The sequence below is a fragment of the Caretta caretta genome, chromosome 8 (genome assembly GCF_965140235.1).
Source record: "Caretta caretta isolate rCarCar2 chromosome 8, rCarCar1.hap1, whole genome shotgun sequence".
Taxonomy (NCBI): domain Eukaryota; kingdom Metazoa; phylum Chordata; order Testudines; family Cheloniidae; genus Caretta; species Caretta caretta.
In genome coordinates, this window is record NC_134213.1 from 103,806,209 (window position 1) to 103,825,040 (window position 18,832).

Here is an 18,832-nt window from a genome sequence, read left to right on the forward strand (position 1 = left end):
ACATTCTGGGAGGGGTGGCGGGAGGGAGAGAATCTCCACTGGCATTTGTGTCGTTCCACAACTTTTTTGCAGAAATAAAACTGGAACTTGCCGACCCGTTGTTGTGCAAACTAACTTGAGCTCATCTTTCAGAACCCACCAGGGATGCCAAGTTTATGCTGATCGAGGTCATCTGCTGTGGACAGACCTGTGTACAGTGGGGTAGATTTATTGCTACGCCTGAGACTGGCTTAGCACGGGAGAGTCAGGAAACATTACAGCTCCGTGAATCTCTCTCCTCACACCTCCCAAATCCTGCTAACATGTTTGCCTAAGATCCCCATCACACCCACCTTAAAGAAAGGCATTCTGACCTATGGTGAAACATGACACATCCCTGAACCCACAATAACACTGTAATTCCCACCCCACTCACCCCATGTTGGAGCCTATGACCCAAGCAGGAATGTTTCTGAAGTAGGACCAAAAAAAAAAAATTACATTAGTGACTAACAAAGGGTTGAAGAACCAGTGAAGCAGAAGGGAGAGAGAATTAGTTTTGCTTTCAGACACACACACACTCAAAGGTGTCAGGGCTGCCTAAAAATAATACCTCTATCTCAGCCAAGCTTCTCTAACCTGTTTAAACAGAGAGATCAGAGATGTGCTTTTGATTTCAGACAATTCCCCAATGTTGTTTGCTTGCTTTGCTCTCACCTGTGCTTTAACCTCCCAGGGAGCTTGCCTTTTTTGCCTCACACAACTGTGTTGTTATAACTCTGGCCATATGAACCAGGGAAGGGTCAAGATTTTCACAAGTTCTCAAGCACACGAAAGTGGGGCCTGATTTTCAGAACTGCTCAGCGGTCCCCAGCAGCTTCCGTTAAGAGCAACAGGAAAAAGCCGGGCCCTAGGTATGTCATTCTGCCTCAGGATTTCAATTTAACAACAAACTCACCTGAGCTAAATTCCGGAGCTCACCTCATAGAATCCGTTCCCCTTTGATGTGACTGGAAGCTCCTAAACCCTGACGATAACCAGTTATTGAAATAAACACGTTAGAGGCTCATTTACCCTAAAGGCCTTCTTGTCTCCTGAGATGGCCATACACAGGTTTCTGGTGACCAAGGTCCTGCTCCAGTTCTACATGCTGAAGCCCTCAGCTGACAACACCCCAAAGCTGGTCCTAGACAGGTGCATGGCCTGGACCGGCAGCCAGAGCACCTCAGCTGCTGTGATGGGAGATGAGAGGGAAAAGTGGTCTTTCAGATGGGTGCCAGACCATTAGGGCTTGGGCTGCTGCTCACCCTGTTTGTTGTTTATATCCCTGGCTTCAGTCCTGCATTTGGGTTAATAGTCATGGTGCACATGTAGGATTTTTGGTTCTTGTAACCTGGCTTGAAGGCCCCACTGATTTAACTCCCCTGTCCCTCTAATTAATCCAGCTCCCTCTAGCTGCCAGATTATTTCTGGAACCTTTTCCTGGGGTCATAGAATGATAGAACATCAGGGTTGGAAGGGACCTCAGGAGGTCATCCAGTCCAACCCCCTGCTCAAAGCAGGACCAGCCCCAGATCCCTAAATGGCCCCCTCAAGGATTGAACTCACAACCCTGGGTTTAGCAGGCCAATGCTCAAACCACTGAGCTACCCCTCCCCCCAAGGGGCCCCATCCTGCTGAGCACTCTCTGCTCCGCCAGAGGTGAGAGTGAGGTGGTGACATTCAGCGCCTGGCAGAATCGGGGCCTGACATGTAACTGTCTGCCTGTTCCTGCTGGAACCTATGCTCCTTGCACAAGGTGATCTTCCTACCAGCTGCCTTTACAGTACAGACCAGGAGAGGCCTCGCTACCATGGGGACGAATCCTGCAGCCCTCACGCAAGGCCCCAGCCAGCTCCCACTGAAGTCAATGGAAAGACTCCCAAGGTCTTCAGTGGAAGGTGTTTGGACGCACAAGCCCAGCTGCCGCTGACCTCTGTCGGAGCGGTGCCGGAGCCAGGGCTCCATAGACCGTAGACAGGACACAGAATCCTTAGCCGTTAGGCAAAGCAGGCTTGGTTCTCCTCTCAGCTACAGGGGTATAGATCGAGAACATGACAAACTGGAGGGCAAGGAGAGTTGGACTCCATGTCTCCGCCCCCTTCTGTTGTTGTGACGAAACCCCTGAGATAAGGCATGTCGTGAGAGGTCTCCTTTCATGAGCGGCCTGTATGGACTGGATCATCGCGCGACACGTATAATTACGCTAACAGCCCCACTGGAGGAAGTTTATAAAGCTCCAGGTCTGGGCCTCGCATTCTGTACGAATCCGCTACATGCTAACTCTGGGAAGGATGGGGTTACAGAGGGTAACACAGGACAGCCACAACAAACACACAAGTGTTGTGAACTGAATGAACTGCTCCTCCCAGAGGCCAGAGATTATCCCCTCGTAATACTCCATGATGCCTGTACTTGGCTGCTGGGAAAACCAGGTTTGGCTCACCCCTGCGTGGCACACAGAACCCTCGTCACTAATTCTCTGTCTAAAGTATTCATGCCCTCCCCCCATTACCACACTATCTGAGCATCTTTAATGCATTTGCCCCCACAACCTCCTGGGAGGCAGGGCTGACTATCCCCATTGCACAGATGGGGAACTGTGGCACAGAGAGACTAAGGGACTTGCCCAAGGCACAGAAGAAGGTTGGTGATGGGTCAGGGTTGAACCCACATCTCCTGAGTCCCAGGCGAGCAGCCTAAGCACTGGACAGCCTCCATCCCTTCCAACAGGTAAAGGTCACTGGGCCCAATCTAAAGCCCATCAAAATCAACAGGGATCTTTCCACTGAGTTCAATGGGCTGTGGATCGGGCCCTTCTATACCAATCACGGCAGTGCCTGACAAAACCTTAGACAGGAACTGGAGCATCACTGGAGCAAATACTGCTCAGTTACGAGGCCAAATAACTTGTAGCCTTTATGTAAAAAAGCATTCCAATGGGACTGTCTCTTTATTCTGTGTTTGTACAGCACCTAGCACATTGGACTGAGGCTCCTAGATGCTACTGAAATACAAACAGTAGCAATGGCCCAAGTTGCTACAGAGTAACAATGTTTGGGGGATCTCCATGTTCACAGTGTTTGGGGGATCTTCCACCCTAAACAGAAGATGGTCAGCATTGGCACGGGGGGAATAGTGAAAAAGCACATTCCCTAAAATAATGATTGCCAGGAGGGAAATTGTCATGCGTGGGGCTTTGCTGTTGTGATGGATTTTCCATGCTCAGGTTCTGCGGCGATGGGTGGCAGTATAAAACCCACCCTGTAGATGATAAACTCTGTGTGAGAGTTGCTCGACCAGCGCTATTTTAAAATGATAGACTGGAGAACCAAAACAATCCCAGCCGCCAAGACAGTGATGGCTGGGGTCAACGGTGGGGGATGGCTGGTGCACGTCACTTTCATGAATAGAGCTTCCCGGGTTTCCTATGCCCATTGGATGTGCCTGTGGGAGGGTCCTTCCGCCCCTCACTTCCCTACCCCCATTGTGACACACCAGTTAATTGCCACCCGTGGCAGCAACCCAGGGAGTGCTAGGGGAGAGCTCCCGACACGCCCAGCATTGTAACCACAGCTCAGAGGGCATAGGGCCACAAATGCTCCAGTTGCTACAAAGTGTGTGTGGGGGGGGGGTGCGTGGGTGGGATGGGGCGGGGTGGGGGCAGAGATTCGGAAGATATAAACCTTGAGCGCGTATCTGCATTGCCGTTTACTTTTCTCTAGCAGAACATTTTTAGACTGAACGAAAAGAGCCTAACACGACACAGGCGGAAGGAGATTGCTTCGAGCATAAGCAGGGAACACATGGATGGGAGAGGGATGCAGAGAGGGAACAAATCTTCTGTCCTGCGTGGGGATATAAGAGTACTAGACTAAGCTGCGGCAGACATGCTTTCGATTCCCATCTCTGCCATAGACTCCCTGTGTGACCTTGAGCAAGTCACTTAATCTCTCCGTGTCCCCGTTCCCCACATGTAAAATTAGGTTAGTAACCCTTCTTTTCTCCCAGCCATCGTGTGTCTTATGTATTTACACCATACAATCTGGGCAGGGACTGTCTGTTCTTACGTCTCTGCACGGCGCCTAAGACGATGGGGCCATGATTTTGGCTACAAAGAAATAATCTCAAAGTCCAGATAGGTAGAATTAGATAGAGGAAAGGGAACGAGAGGAATGATAGGAAGGAAGGAGGGATGGGAAGAGTGGAGAGTGATGTGTTTAACAGGGAACTGCAGAATGGCTACCAGTCACAGATGAGCACTAATCGATATTTTTTCATCTAAATATTTTTTTAGACCATAAATGGGTTTTCAAGCAACAATTTTTGCAGAAAAATTCCATTTTGGTTCTTTTTTTTTTTTTTTTGCCAAACAATTGGAAACTGAAATTTGACTATTTTCAAACAACTGATGTTTTTCCCATGGGAAACCTGCGGGGGGGAAGGGGCAGGGGAAAGGGACAAATTTTTTAAAAAATTCCCATGAAAAATATTGGCATTTTCAATCAGCTTTACGTTACTTTCCAGCAAGTTGTCTGGCTGCGGCATCAGGACCTCAATTTTGCGCAGCACTTCAGGACGGGCGCATCTCGGTCTCAGAAGTGCCTTGCTGAATCAGACTTCCGCTCAGCGACGCAAAACGGAATTTCAAACAATAACTTTCGCAATGTGACTGCGGTGCCTCTGGTCTGGAGAAGGTTCAGGCAGAGCAAAAATGGGCACCATTTTCTTTTTAAGGATGGAGTCGAATACACACACCAGCCCAAACGTCGGATGCACTGGAAAAATTCCTGCACTGTCACGCTTCGCTAATAAATTGTCATGCTATGGAAAGAGTTCAAAATAATTTTTTGCTCACGTTTGTCTTTGGGTTCCTTGCCAAACCTACATCAAGAATTGGAGCAGAAGTATCAGCAGCAAATAGTTAAATATATATATATATAAAGACCCCCCGAAATTGGGGGAAATTGCTTCCTGTCAGATATCACCTATTCCAAGTGAGACAGAAATACATGTAATCTTGTAAAATGAAGGCCAACGACAGACCTGTACCTGCCTTAGATGAATAAGTATCCCATTATCATGAAAAATGACAGCCGCAGGCTGTGATTATGCCACTATTGTATTCTAAACAGCATGGTTTGTCAAACGGAATAAATCCTCGCACAATAAACATTTTTTTTTTTAAATCCAGTTTGAAGCCAAACACACAATTTATTATTTTGCTTAACATCGTGCGCTCTGTTTTACTGGTTAGTGGGCAAATAGCACCGTGTTTAAGCATGTGTTTAGAATCAGCCTTGCTATTTGCCAACCCTGCAAACCTGGGGTGTGAGCCTAGCTTTTAACACAGGAGCAACTTTACTCATGTGAGTAAACCCCACTGACCTCAGCAGAGTTAAAATGGTGTAAAGCCACTTAAAAGCACATTGGAATCATGCAGCCCTAAAGAGGATTGGCAGGTGTTGAGAAATGAAATATTTATCTTTGCGGTTTTGGTTTGGTACCATGAGACGGCTGCTTTGAACGCTCTGTGGCCTGGAGAAGGGAGAGTATTTCACAGTATGTTAAGTTGTACCGAACGGGAAAGATTTTGATGCCTAATAATTTCATTCTTGTGCTGGTTGTTTATACAAACATCCCCACATGCTGTTACTCTCGTTAACCATTGTGGGCACAGAAGAGCAGAGGTGTCGTCCCCCCCATTTTTAAAAAGTATTTGACTCAGGTAGCTTCCCCCTTATTGGAGGATGCCTTCAGTCCAACTTTTATATCACATCAGTATTGGTTACAAGAGGAATACAAGAAGAAGGAAATAAAGACAGGAGCTATACCAGTTTGACAATGATTATTGGGTTTATAAGGTCTAAACTTACGGCGGTATGTACAGTGCAGATGCCGCACGCCCGGTTAGTGTGGATATAAACAGCAGTGTAGACGGAGAGGCCCAGCTTAGCTGAGTAGAGTAGACTAGAGTGCCTTACACACCTGAACCCCCCCAGTATATACCCTACACAAGCTTTCTACATTCCCAAGCAGGGCCTCCTAGTCTACACTGCTTCCCTGTTGCCTCCCCTTCACCAGAACCTTTCACTGCCGCGTGTAGCTACACTTGCCTGTGCTCTACACGTCACCATGACTGTAGTAGACATAGCCATAATATCACACACAAGGCCCAATCAGAGCCCTATTGTGCAAGGGGCTGTACATACCCAGAATGAAAAGATAGTGGTGCATATTTTGTTGATACAAAGCGCTAAAAGGTCAAATTCATCCTTGCTGTTAACTCCATCAACTTCAAAATATTTACAGGACTAATTACCGCTTTCCGGCATCAGTTGACCTGAGGCTCTGAGACTCAGTGCTGTGGGTTTTTTATTGCAGTGTCGACATTCTCTCCATTCCCCATCTGCACAGTGGATATAATAGTCCTTCCTTTTGTCCATTTTGTCTATGTAGTTTGTGATCTCGTTGTCCCTTATTACTGTGTGTGTGCATTGAGTTACACAATGGGGTCTGATCATCACAGAGGTCACTGTACTACAAATTAAAATACTAATAAGTATGAATATTGGATATAAAGAGACACCGTCAAAATAAAAATCATTGACCCAAGCCTTATTTAAGGCCAAACTCCGAGTGAAATAGACAAGAACGGCGTAAAAGACTGCAGAACGTGGCCTCGGATTTTGAAAGAAAAATTGTTGTTTGTGTTACTAAAAATAAACCCATGGACAATTAAAAAGGAAAGAACTTTAAAAATTGAATGTATATTTCATCATTTTTGCTGGCTGTTTAACTTTCCTGCATTTCACTCAGCTTGGGCAGGGAAACCAGATCAGTGAGTTTCACTTCCCGGTTCTAGTTAGTTTCAGTTCCCAGTCCTAATCAGGAGACAGGCCCTAAAAATCGTGAGATTGGCTTAAAAACCATGAGATTTGTAATAAATAATAAATGTGGGGGGTTCTTTTTCTCTGCCTTCTGGTTCTGAGCCTGTAGGTTACACTCAGGTCATGTGTTCTATCTTTTCACTGTAACCATGAGGGCTAGAAACCTTTTTTTTTTTAAATGAAAGCTAAGATTCTCACATGTTCACAAGATTCCAGGAGCTGGGGCTTTAAGAAAAACACCACAATATTGCGAGAGCTGGCAACACTGAGTTTCTGTTTCTGATGCACTAATGCAATGCCGCTAGTCCTGGGTTTCTGGTGCTTGTGTGCATTTTGTTTTTTAATTATTATTAACGCACCCCATACACTGTTTTCACTGAAATTTAAAAACAAAATTCATGAAAATATTTCTATTCATTTCATGTAGATTTCGTCAAACTTAAAACAAAAATCTAAATTCTAGGATGAAACAAAATTTGCAGTTTCCCTTCAAAGGGCTTGAATATTTTTATCCATTTCTCTCTTTCGCTACCTAATTTCTACTGGTACATCCTATGCCCTGAAGAAAGCACTTTCCGATCTTCTATTCTTTGAAAGATCATTGATTACACTTCATCTGCTCTCGCATTTTCAAACAGGTCGTGTATGTTTAACATAGAGCGAATAAAGGGCCTGTTTATCCAGATGGTTTAGAAAGGTGCTAATGCTGGTCCGGACCTTATGAAGAAAGGATCCAGCAAATCTTTGCTGCTATTAGGTTCATAGCTAAATCAAAGCTTTGAAATTTACAGGTGAAAAAGTTGAGACTCCCTCTGGTCTTAGCTTTCTGAGGCTAGCACCTGAATATTTCCCATGTAGATTTCATCCAGTTTGAACATTACAGACCAGTATATCCGAGATGGTGCATTTTTATTATTGTTATGTAGAGGTGAGTCCCACCTTCCTCCTGCCCCCCCGAAAAATCGCCAGAATTTCTAAACTTTCAAAAGCATTTGCATTTCATTGGTTTGCAAACCCGACCAATGTTTTGGTTTCCAAAATGTTCTGCTGTTCTGGAACTTTGTTGTTTTCCAAATAAGAAACTTTGGGGGAAATTAAACATGTTCAAATTAAACAAACACCACCATGTGACCAGTCTGACCAATTGGAGTTGCTACTGTAAAATTGGTACTCCTTTAATACCTCAGCCATAGCCTTTTCTGACTTATTTTCAAGCAACAGGGGGGCCCATGTCCGCAACCTAGAACTCCCAGGAATCCCTGCCTAACTCTGTTGTATATCTGAGCATCATCTGCTCCATCGGGTGGAATTTCCAATATCACATCTCCCCATTCAAGGCAATGATTATTCTTTCATCATTACACTGAAAGCTTTACGTGAAGGGGAGGGCGCGGAGAGGGGGGAGAAATCCCATCTGGGACAAAAGAGTCCCACCACCCTGGGCCGATAAGGAACTTTAGCCCTATTCACAACCTGACAAGCGCTGGTAGAATATGATCCTAATCCTGTTTCCAACATTCTTTTCGCCACTCGGCCTCCCAATTCCATGCTGTATTCTTCTAACTGTCGCTTTAGCAAATCCCCCAAATAGAATTACTAGGGAGATAAACATCAAAGGGGATTCAGAAATCTACAGTAGGTTCACACAGCAGGAGAAAGAGGGGCTGGTGGAAAGACACCGCCCACCTCGTTGCGTTTTTCTCTGATTGCATTCCAAAGCTTTTCGGACTCTCTCCTGCGCTCTGAAGATCAGCCATCCAGACCTGCCCAGCGTTATGTTGTTATGTCTATTACAGTAGCGCCTCAAGGGCCCCCAACTGAGATCAGTGCTCTGGGGTGCTAGGCACTGTACATCCACATAGTAAGAGACAGTCCCTGCCCCTGCACAATCAAAATAGAGAAGATAAAGGAAGAATATTTTATAGACAGGGATCTGAGGCCCAGGAATATTAAATCATCTGCCCAAGGTCACACAAATGTCTGTTGCAGAGCTCAGAACTGAACCTAGATGTCATGAGTTCCAATCCAGGGCCTTAATCACAAAAGCCACCTCTCCTTTCTATAGTGCGGCTCCAGCCAGGATCAGGACCCATAGTGCACAGCACTGTACATAAACATAAAAATCAGGTGCCCTGCCCCAAAAAGCCTTGTAATATAAGAACTGGCTTATGTCACTCAGTTCTGTCATTCACTCAGCATCATTTCTGGGGAATGAGCCACTGTCTGAGGCCACGAACAGCATTTAAATTTGCCATCCAGTCGGCTTTTAGGTCTGTAGGTTACAAACCCCAGTCAGTTAGAAACTGATCTGATAGGCGCTGAGAGATAGAATCATAGAATATCAGGGTTGGAAGGGACCTCAGGAGGACATCTAGTCCAACCCTCTGCTCAAAGCAGGACCAATCCCTAATTTTTGCCCCGATCCCTAAATGGCCCCCTCAAGGATTGAACTCACAACCCTGGGTTTAGTAGGCCAATGCTCAAACCACTGAGCTATGATGTCCTTTTCACAACTTCCTTTTTCAGGCTAAAACCACAATTTTAACAGGTTTTTAAAAGTTGAGACTAAAAAGAATCAGCAGCCCAGGAAATAGAGGTGGGAAGAAAATAGAAAAGAGAGAGTTTGAGCTCAGTGTAAATGTGAAATTGCCCTAGATCCAGAGAGATGGTGATTCCAGTAGAATCCTATGTGACAATAGCCACGGCTGGGAGTATAAAGGTAATAATTAAAAACAAAGCGGAGGATGATCAAACACGGCACTCCAACACAAAAGGAAATAGGCAACAGCTACTCTGTACCATACATTATGAGGCCAGAAGGCGCTATTGTGATCATCCAATTTGACCTCCTGGACAGAATAGAAAGCCTCAAGAAAGGTCAGTCTCCTGCCCTGTCAAGCTTAAACTTTATGGCAGAAAGTTCCATTGTGCCGGAGGAGCAGAGCTGTTGACCACAATATTCACCTGAGAGCTTCAGGTGATCTGGGTCTCTCAGGGATGGCCTAGATAATACTTAGTCCTGCCATGAGTGCAGGGGACTGGACTAGATGACCTCTCGAGGTCTCTTCCAGTCCTATGATTCTATCTTTTAGACACGCTGGACCCAGCTCATTGAATGCCTTGAAGACAAGGACCAAGACCTGATTCAGTATTCTATGGAAGCCAGTGTGGAGAGTTGGGGAAAGGTCCTTCCTGGTCATTCATTTGCAGTATGTCCTTTCAAATTTGAGTGGAATTTGTCAGTGAGCTGTTAAGACGTTGCCCTTGGAAAACCCGATGCTATCCACACACTTTCACCCATATTAAGCCTCTTCCTTTTGTTTAGGGGCCTTGTTTGCTCATCTGGCTCTCACCTGACATGTTTTTTCTCCAGTGAAAATTGAGGGAAAAGCATGGAGGCTCTAGGGTTTACACAAAAACACCAGCTCGTTCAGGCCAGAGATGGAAGAGAGATGCTGTTGCCAGTGGATTAATGTAGAAGATTTCTCCTTTAATCAAGACTAGGTTCAAATCTGCATAGGGGAGCTTGCATCCTAGTGTCCATACAGGCTAATTATAATGTTCTTGCAATTATATAGGGCCTCTCATCCTGCAACATTCCATGCTTCTTTGCTGTTTATTCACAGGGGACAAGAAACAGTGAATCCGGACACACAGAGCTGCTGCTTGATTATCTCTTTTGGGCAAGAGGGAACCGGCAGGGAGTTCTGCCCCTACAACTCCAGATCTTGTGAGATCTGTATAGAGGGCCTCATGCCTCCAAGCCCCCCCTAGCTATTGCCATGGGTCCCCAAAGTCCTCTTGGGGTCAGGGTGTTCACTGAGTAACAGGAAAACTAACTCTCATTGATGGGCTGAGTCATCCCTCTGGAAGCTAAGAGGAGGATTTGGTTTTGTACCAGGGTCATGCCACTCATCACTGGGACGGAACACAGCAGCTGTTCAACAGGGCAGAGCATGAGCCAAGTGCAGGGCAGAGCATGAGCCGAGTGCAGGGCAGCAAAGATGAATCCTGTACCCAGTTGTAAACGCAGGGGGAATTCAGTCCAGCAAGACTGGATGTCTTTCTAAAAGATAGACTCTCGTTCAATCAGATGTTATGGCCTGTGTAATAGACTCATAGAAATGTAGGCCTGGAAGGGACCTTCAGAGGTCATCTAATCCACCCCCCTGCGCTAAGGCAGTACCAAGGAAACCTAGATTGTCCCTGCCAGGTCCAACCTGTTCTTAAAAACCTCCAATGATGGGGATTCCACAACCTCCCATGGAAGCCGATTTCAGAGCTTAACGACCCTGATAGTTAGAAAGATTTTCTTAATATCTAACCTAACTTTCCCTTGCTGTAGATGAAGCCCATTGCTTCTTATCCTGCCTTCAGTGGACACGGAGAACATTTGATCATTGTCCTCTTCATAACAGCCCTTAACATATTTGAAGACTGTTATCAGACCTCCCCTTAGTTTTCTCTTCTCAGGACTAACCATGACCGTTTTTTGGGGTTTTTTGTAACTCTCCTCATAGGTGAAGTTTTATCATTTTTGTAGCTGTCCTCTGGACTCTGTCTTCTGGAGTCTCTCCATCGACTTTAATGGCAGTTGAATCAGGTCCTTTGATCTGCCAGATGAGCCCATGAGAGAACAGAAATCTGTTCCTTTTTTTGAGTTTACACCACAACTTTCATTTGCCTTTGCAGTATTCTGGACGGAGGACGTTGCATCACCACAAATTGCTTCGTACAGTCCAGATGGTTTGCATTTGCCTACAAACTTTTTGCCTTAACCGGAATATTTCATTTAAATTGTCGCTTTAATTTTCACATTCCAGCTGCAGTCGATTCCTTCTGTTTAACACACTTCATATTTACGGTGCTACTTCCAGAGAAAGCTGGGACTGATGCTGTTTCAAATTCCAAGAACTCACCTCATCCAATGAGAAAAAAGCTTTAATCACAATACAGCACAGACATTCTACCATTTGCCATTTGGTCCTAAGCAACCTTTATCAGGGTTTGACAGCAAAGCACCCTGATTTGCATCAGATGATGCAAGTTCTGCACTTGGAAATCTTTAGCAACCAGACAATACCAAATTATCCTGAAACATAAACTTAGTACGGCAGAAGGGCCGCAGGGTGTGATTTGGTTCAGTGTTTCCTTCTTAAATATTTAAAGTGAATTCCATACCAACAAATGGCACCTTATTAAGGACACTAAAGTACTCACTACAGCTTTTGAATTTCACAAAAGATTAAAGTTGAAATTGTGAAATTAAAAAAGCATATTTTAATGGCAGTTTCATTAATTTCCCTCCATTTTTCAACCTACTGTAGAGCTGAACCATTTTTTCAATATTTTGTTTTTTATTAAAGGGGTGGGATAGAGAATTTTGCAAACAAAAAATCTTGATCAGCTCTTAATAAGCACTTTAGACACTGCAGTAGCATTATGCTAAACTGTGGTGGTTTGGACTATTATTACAGAATTAGATGCAGGAGTGAGGTCAGATTGACAAGCCAGGAGAGGCTGTAAGAACAGGCACAGAGAGGAGTTCCTAGGATGATCAGGGGAATGGAGGGCTGATCGTATGAGAGGAGACTAAGCCCTGGTCTACACTGGGGGTAGGTGAATAACGTAGCTGAAGTCGACGTACTTAGATCTACTTACCACGGTGTCTTCACTGCGGTAAGTTGACTGCTGACGCTCCCCTGTTGACACCACCTGCGCCTCTCATGCCGGTGGAGTACCGCAGTCAATGGGAGAACGCTTGGCGGTCGATTTATCACATCTTCACTAGACGCGATAAATCGACCCCTGCTGGATCAATCGCTCCAGAGGTAAGTGTGGACATGCCCTAAGGCCTGGTCTATGCTAGAAAATTAAGTTGGCTTACCTACGTCACCCAGGGGTGGGAAAAATCCACACTGCTGAGCTGCATAGTTAAGCCGACCTAACCGCTAGTGTAGACAACACTCAGTCAATGGAAGAATTCTCCTGTAAACCTAGCTACCACCTCTCGGGGAGACAGAACCCCTCCTGTCAATGTAGGTAGCATCCACAGTGTAGGTAGAAGCCCTACAGCAGTGATGCTGTGCCGCTGTAGCATTTCAAGTGTGGACAAGCACTAGGAGTTTAATCTCAGAAAATGATGTCTGAGATGGGATCTGATTGCTCTGTATAAATACATCAGAGGTAAACACCAAGGAAGGGGAAGAGCTATTGAAGTAGAGGACAATGTTGGCACGAGAACAAATGAGGATAAACTGGCCCTGACTGGAAATGAGAAGGTTTCCTACCATCAGAGGGGTGAGGCTCGGGAACAGCCTCCCAATAGGAGTTGTGGGGACACCCTAACGAGTTATAAGATAGAGTTTGATGAGTCATGAACGGGATTATAGGATAGGGTTGCCTGAAACAGCAGGGGACTAGAACTGAAGACCCCAAAGGTCCCTTCCAGTCCTGTGCTTCTTGACAGAAGGAAGAGCAAATAAGCAGCCACCAAAGCAGCCTTCTGATGCACTACTGTCCATCTCTGACAGACAATCAAGCAATTTGACGCACCCAAATGGCACCAAGATCCAAGTCCTCCATCCAGTTGTCTGCTACGTCCCTGGTATTAACTCCAGTCTTCCTAGAGTGCGTTCCATGCTATTCCCATTATATTTCTAAAGCCAGACAACCCTTTCCACAAACACAAGCTTGGGTGGATAACAGTCATAAGCTAGAGAAACACTCCACGTCCAACAGCTGACGATCTTCCTACCACAGTACACCTGATCAAGAGCTAGCTAAAAGAACAATCACTAGGGGGCACTATCACCACCAGCAGTCTAGCCCTAAATATGTGCTAGGTCTCTGCAATCTCACCATTTTTGAGCATCTTATTGGTTGCATTTAATATTGACACGTCCATCCCCTCCAATAAGATGCAACTTCGGTGTCAGCTGTCCATTGAAAAACATTGCTATAGCAAATTCCTGTCTATGGTACTTATAAGCCCCATTACCATGAACCCTTTACAATCTTTAATGTTTTCATCCTTTGTTGTTGATATCCCCATTTTACAGATGGGGAGCTAGGCATGTAGAGACTAAGGGATTTGCCCAAGACCACAAAAGATGTCTGTGACAGAGCAGGGAAACTGAACTCTGGTCTCACCAGTGCACCATGCTTCCTCATCCTTTGGAGGCTGCTATAACCCAAGATGAACTGGAGCATTTGAGAACAAGATCGTCCTGTGTGAGAAGTGTATTAATCTTGGGTATTTTTGGAGATCTCTCCCCAGTGGGTCAGTCAGTGTCTTAGCAATATCTATTTACTTTTCATACCACGTGTGGCATTAAGGTTCCACTATTCACAGATTACAAAGCCAGTCTATGATCATCTAGTCCAGTGGCTTCCAACCTTTTTATGCCCAAGATCACTTTCTGAATCTAAGGGCAACCCAGGATCTACCACGCCCCTTCCCTAAGGCCCCGCCCCTTCCCCAAAATTCCATCCGCCTCAATCCATCATCTCTGTTGCTCACTCTCCCCACCCTCACTCACTTTCACTGGGCTGGGGTAGGAGGTTAGGGTTCAGGAGGGGGTGCGGGCTCTGGGCTGGGGCTGAGGGGTTTGCAGTGTGGGACGGGGCTCTGAGCTGAGCCTGGGGTAGGGGGTGGGGTGCAGGAGGGGGCTCCAGGCTGGGGCAGAGTGTTGGGGTGCAGGAGGGGGTGCAGGATATGGACTCTGGAAGGGAGCTGGGGTACAGGAGGGGGGTCAGGGCTGGGGCTTGGGCTGCAGGAGGGAGTTCGGTGTGCAGAGGGGGTATGGGATGCTGGCTCCAGGAGGGGGATCAGGGATGGGGTGAAGGAGGGGGCTCCAGGCTGGGGCAGAGTGTTGGGGTGCAGGAGGGGGTGCAGGATATGGACTCTGGAAGGGAGCTGGGGTACAGGAGGGGGGTCAGGGCTGGGGCTTGGGCTGCAGGAGGGAGTTCAGGGTGCAGAGGGGGTATGGGATGCTGGCTCCAGGAGGGGGATCAGGGATCGGGTGAAGGAGGGGATTTGGGGTGCTGGCTCTGGGAGGGTGCTGGGGGTTGGGGTGCGGCCTCTCACTGGGCAGCACTTACCTCCAGCGGCTCCCGGTCGGCAGCGGGAGCAGCGAGGTCAAGACAGGCTCCCTGCCTACCCCGGCTCCCCACCGCTCCCAGAAGGGGCCAACGTGCCCCTGCAGCCCCTGGGGGGATGCACATGGCTCCGCGCGCTGCCCCTCTCTGCAAGCACTGTCCCCACAGTTCTCCCGGCCAATGGGAGCTGCGGAGGTGGTGCTTGCAGGCAGGAGCAACGCGTGGAGGGAGACCCCTGCCCTCCCGCCCCCAAGGCCGTGGGGCCGTGCTGGCCACTTCCGGGAGCGGAGTGGGGCCGGGGTAGGCAGGGAGCCACCACTGGAGATCGCGATCAACTGGGAGATCCTCTAAGATCGACCAGTCGATCGCAATTGACCGGTTGGTGACCACTGATCTAGTCTGACCTCCTTCATAATACCAAATAGAGAACATCCCTGAATTAATTCCTGTTTGAATTAGAATCTGAAAAACATCCAATCTTGATTTAAAAATTGCCCATGATGGAGAATCCATTACAAACTGTTCCAGTGGTTAATTATCCTAGCTGTTAATGATACACTCACGATGAGCTCCTCCCTGCTACTGATTAATGGTACTCTCCCTATGGGATCCACAGCCCGGCTCCTTCTTTCTCAGGTTGACTGAAATGTCTTCCATGATTAATAATGGAATCCAGAGTCCTGGTGGCTGTGAAAATCTTGGGCAGATCTGCGGCAAAAGCAGGATTAAGTAAGTGTTTCCAACACAATAATGGAAATTCTTTTCTGTAGAAACTGCTACCCCGACTTGAAACTCTAGACTCAGGGGTGGCCTCTAATTTAATTGAAGACAAAAGCCAAAAGCATTTAAAATTTGTCACTCTTTTCTTTCTTTTTTTTAGACTGGGCAGCTTTATCACAAAATGGTTGAGCTCTAAATCACTTTTGCACTGATTTGTTTTTGGTTTGTTTGTTTATCCCTCCGCAGAACATTGAATGCAGAAGGGCGCGTCTCGTCTCTGCAACACAAAGAGGACAGAAGGATCAGAAAGCACGGCAATGCCAGGATGCCAATAAACATTCATTCTGCTCAACTTATTGTTCCCACTTATGTTTAATTTACCTTTAAGTCCTCCGGTCACCTAAAAGCAAGCTGCGCACAGATTCAACTGAACTCTTAAATGTCTTACACAGGTAAAGCATGTGCTTCCAAAAGGCGAGGCATCAGGCATGCAAACGTGACCTTCTAGCCTCTTATTCTTATACTTCCTACTTGTTTCGTTTCTCGTACCCTGGCAGAATGCTGCTTTATTGACACCATTATGGCTATTCCATCATGGATCGCACCACAACCCTGTTTCAGGAGAATTCACATGAGCTCTGAAATGAAGGACATGCCCAAGCCATGAAGATGTGTTTAGCCTAGTATCTAGCCATGATACAGCTCAGAACGCCTGCAAACTGTGGCAGGTTGGCGGGCATGTGAACATTCTTGGAGTACCCAGAGAGATGGTGACTCTGGCCAATGTGACCTACCCAGAGACAGTGAGGACAACCCTGGGTAATAAAATGTTACCCACAAAGAGATGGATTATTCACCGGTTACTAAGCTTTAACCTGGGTCTCCTTAAGCATACAAACAAGAGCGAGAACACCAGCATGCATTTTGACTCCAGTATATACCTTCAACTGTAGAGCCGCCGTATTTTAAATTTAAATAGAAAGAGGTCTCCACAGAGTTTGATGCTGAAAAAGAAAGTCTGAGTGCCTCCTCTCTCATATTCCTTATCCTCTTGCTCTACCTGCTTATATCTAACCTTTCAAGGTATCTATGGTTCCATGAGGCACGTAATCTACAGTTCACATGCTAGCAGAACTATGTGGCCTGGTCTACTCTAGGGAAATTAAACCAGTGAGAGCAACTGGAGAGCTCACAGGACATCTGCATCCACACCTCCCTCCTATCTACGAATGGCCCAATGAACAGTCAGAACAGACAACCTTCCAGCAGGTTTAGCAGCTAGTTCAAAGTTAAACAGTTCATCCGGAACTAGGTTTGTCTGAATACAGACACAGAGAAGCTGAAAGGGGTGGACTAGTCCACCAGATACTGTCCCATAATGCACCTGTTGCCTTTTGAAATCCCCCAGGACGCATTGCTTCTAGGAGCTGAGCCAGGACTTGTGGGGTAGGTATGCAGAGGCTATTGCAACTAAAACAGTGTAGGGACAACTGTTGGGGGGGGGGCAAAACTTAAACCAATTCATCATGACTAATGGGGATGCACCAGCTTGTGCTTGAACTGCTTCACTTATGAAAGGGATACAGTGTACCCCCAAGTTCCACCTCACTTAAAAACTACTTGCTTAAAAATCCTGGGTGCACACTGACCGATGGCTCACTTTCCATGAGTTCGGTGTGGAGAAGATTTGTACTTTAAAGTTTATATAACAGCAAATATCCTAGTCAAAGATTCTTCCTCGTTTCTTTCCCCCTCATCTTCCTAAATAGAGAAATTCACATTTTTATGGTATTTCCTACCTATTTAATAGAAATTCCTTGGGATTTATTTGTGCAATGACAAAGCCGCTACCATTATTCAGAGGAACCAATAGCTGTGAGATACAAGCACGAAGATACTGCTTTCCAGTTCAAAACATCGGGAGATTAGATACGACGGCTAGATAGATTGGATGGAGACAGCAAGCGAATGAACAAGCCTAAGTACCCTCATAGACCCAATGACCATAAGTCCTTGATTATGATTGGTCCGGGCTGGATAATGCCAGGAATAGGCATATTAAACACACGAATGTCAAGTTCTAATTCATCTCTTTAATGTTGTACAGTAGAAGGACTGTAGCCCCCTGCTGCTGTGTAATTTCACGCTAAGGAGTCTGATGGGGTTTCCTACAGACTGATCCTTTATGGATCAGAAAACTCACTTTCTCTTTGTGTTAGAGGGCCTGGAGATTCTCTCATTAACCCCTTTCATGCCAGACCTGATTAAACAGAAGGCTTTGCCTCCTCTAAGGAATCCTATAGCGCATCCTAGAGGTGAACAGCTCGGGGTTTTGCTGTTGTTGTTTTTGTAAGTGAAACCCTACAAAAAGAATAAAAATCAAATGCCAACAATCTACCACATTTACTTGAGGGATGGACTTGCTTTGCCTCTGCCGAACCCACTCAAACAGCACGGCCATGTCTAGAGAACGGAACTGGTTGTCACAAGCGGTTTGGTGCGTCTACGCTAGGGCTGCTGAACCTGTTTGAGTTTCACCTCGTGTCCACACGAGCGCAGTCCTTAAACGACTTTCAGTTGCAATGCCTTCTGGGCGCCTATCCCACCGTTCCCAGCTCAGCTCCCAGGAGATTGTGAAAGGCCAGCAGTGCATTATGGGACAGTCACCAGAGAACTAGTTGAACTGTTTGAGGTTGCCTGCATCCACACTGGCTCTCAACTGCTTCAGACCGAACCAGTTTAGCTCTACCTGGCTATTTCATTAACCCTCCTCCCAAGTCATCTTTTCGAACTGGCTATTAGACCAGTTTCATTTCCCTAGCGTACACCAGGCTCATGAACCCAAAACTTATGACTTCACAGAATCCGAAAACCAGAGAGACAGAGAGAGCAAAAAAGAGCAGAGAAGGGAGGAGTAATTAGTATGATCAAATAAACATAGCTTATAAATCATCCCCAGGTCCACCCCGTTTCTGACAGTCTCACTTATGAAGGAGGGTTAGGAAAGTCTTTTCCCAACGGGATCACAGTTCTGGGGCGGCATAGCAGAGCCAAGAGGTGGCTGACTATAAAGGGGATTCTGTCCTGAGGCTACCGGACTCTTT